This window comes from Coenobita brevimanus, chromosome 50 (assembly GCF_032717465.1).
Source record: "Coenobita brevimanus isolate Jiangsu-jjx chromosome 50, ASM3271746v2, whole genome shotgun sequence".
NCBI classification, from domain to species: Eukaryota; Metazoa; Arthropoda; class Malacostraca; order Decapoda; family Coenobitidae; genus Coenobita; species Coenobita brevimanus.
The window spans coordinates 55,755,399-55,757,933 of NC_137003.1; the positions used below are offsets into that span (position 1 = coordinate 55,755,399).

Sequence of the window (2,535 nt, forward strand, 5' to 3'; positions counted from 1 at the left end):
CGTTCATATATAATAATACTTGTGTTGCAGCTGCTGCCAGGCTGCTTGTAGTTTGAGTGATGGCGGATGTACACACTCCATCTCACTGCTTCCACACGCCATCCCACATACACATCATACACTCATACCTGCGTACACCCACAATATACACTCATTCACTGGTATACACACGCACACGCACCTACGTACACACACACACCATACACTGACACCTACGTACACAGGCCACAAAAATTAAAGATAAAAAGTGTAAAATAAAAATCTTGTGAACCCCTGGGGGGACTCGAACCCCCAATCCCTGGCTTAGGAGGCCAATGCCTTATCCATTAGGCCACAGGGGCGCTGAGAGAAAGGGTAGAGCGAGTGAGAGAAAATGAGAAAGTGAAAGAGTATGGTGTGTGGTGTACAGTAATGAGGTAGTACTTTTGTATTTTACTTATTCCTGTTTCTTCTACTTATTATTATTATTATTATTATTGTCATTATTATTATTATTGTCATTATCATTATTGGTGGTGTTAAGTCCCAGGAGTGCTGAGAAACGGGCAGTGCTGGAGAGAGAGAGAGAGAGAGAATGGGATGGGTGGGTGGGTACACATGCTCTCTGTTATCACCATGGTAGTATTTTTCTTTTCTTTGTTAATGTTTTTAGTTGACTAGTAACCAAGGAGATTCATTTCATTCTCATACCTAAGACTTATCGAGTTTCACGGAACCACATATTAGTTGTCGTACCCCCCCCCCCTCCCTTTAAAGATCAAGCATTATGAATGTGTGTGTGTGTGTGTGTGTGTGTGTGTGTGTATACTGTTGTCAGGAATGTCTGTCATGTACGTGTTTGTGTATGTATTTGTTTACAAGTGTGTGTTATCAGGTGCTGCAACGCCCCCTCCCACCCTCCCCTAGGCAGTCTAGCAACACTCTCTCTCTCTCTCTCTCTCTCTCAAACTGTGAGGCGAGAAAACCTGTGTAAGAAGCCCTGAAGATAAGATAAGGAGGGGGAGGGAGAAGGAAGGAAGGAAGGAGGGGAAGAGGGAGGGAGGGAAGGAGAGGGGATAGGGGGTGGAAGAAAAGGGGAGGGAGAGAGGGTGGAAGGGGGTTGGCGGATGGAAGGAGGGTGGAGGGAGAGAAGGAAGAATGGAAGGAAGAGGGAGAGGGAGGAAAGGAGGGAAAAGGATAGGTAAGGAGAGACGAAGGGAGGAATGGAGGAAAGTGGAGACAGAAAGAGTGGGGAAAGAGAGAAAGTGAGAGAGGTAGAAATGGTGAGCAGTGGAGGAAGAGAGTAGAAGAGAAGGGGAATTGAAAAAGAAGAGGGGAAAAGGAGAAAGTGATGGAGCGAGGGAGGGGAATAGCGGGGGAGAGGGGCGCGAAAAAGATTGGGAGAGAGAGAGAGAGAGAGAGAGGAAGGGAGGGGGAAGTCGCCTGAAAAACGAAGGAAGGAAGGAAGGAGATAAAAGGGAAAGTGGGAGAGGGAGGAGGGAGGGCCTGGCAAGATAAAAGCGAAGTGTCAGGTGAAACTGGAGAGAGAGAGGGAGAGAGAGAGAGAGAGAGCTAGTAGGGTGCAACAGAGCCCTCTCTCACATTATCAGTCAGCTGTGTTTTATGTGTGTGTGCGTGTGCGTGTAAGAACTTAATTATTTCCGTGTGCGTGTGTGTGTGTGTGTGTGTGTGTGTGTGTGTGTGTGTGTGTGTCGGCAGGAACTTCGTTACGTGTGTGTACATAAGAAATTAATTATTAGTGTGGAAAAATGTATATTTGTTTGCAAAAGTATTTCTTCGTGTTTTTGTTGGAATATATGCGTGTGTGTGTGTGTGTGTGTGTGTGTGTGTGTGTGTGTGTGTGTGTGTGTGTGTGTGTGTGTGTGTGTGTGTGTGTGTGTCTGCGTGTGTACGTATATCTGTGTTTTTGCAAGTTTTTCTCATTTTATTATTTTTTAGGCACACAAAACGAATGTCTCTGTGCTCATATGGAACTGTTCGTATTTGTGCTCATGATTGTGTATGTGCGTCTGCCTGTGTATGTTTTTTACGTAAGGAAGAAGGAACCAAAAGCTAGAAATCCTCAAAATTGTTCCCTTAAATAAATAAATAAAAGAGAGCAGAATTCGAGGTCTGTTTATTTCGAGATGCCCAGACACATTGCGTTTAAAAGACTGGAGATCATAGGTCGGAGGAAATGCAGACTGAAGACAGTTTCAGTGATGACCTGTTGCATAGGTGAAGGACTGGGAGTTGTCGATTAACTCTTTCATTGGAGAGTTGGACAGAAAAAGGGTGAGAGTTTGGTGCCAGCTATCTGTGTGTGTGTGTGTGTGTGTGTGTGTGTGTGTGGTAAACAGTGCTATTACCCACTGTTGTTCATTTGGCTAAACAACTTACTTTCTCATTTCGCCTACTTTTTGCACAGTGCCAATCTTCCTTTATATTCACTCATTTCCTTTCTCGCCTCATTCCTTTATCTCTTACTCGTTTCCTCCCTCACTCCATTCCTTTCCCTTTCATCCTCTTGTTCTGTCCTATTCTTTTTTTTTTCCG

General features: G+C 44.7%; 1 non-coding gene across 1 annotated transcript; it reads right to left on the minus strand.

Annotated features, from left to right (window-relative positions):
* Positions 1 to 268: 268 nt before the first annotated feature.
* TRNAR-CCU (transfer RNA arginine (anticodon CCU)) lies at positions 269 to 341 on the minus strand. The gene has a single exon. It is a non-coding gene; the product is annotated as a tRNA-Arg (tRNA).
* Between the last annotated feature and the right edge of the window lie 2,194 nt (positions 342 to 2,535).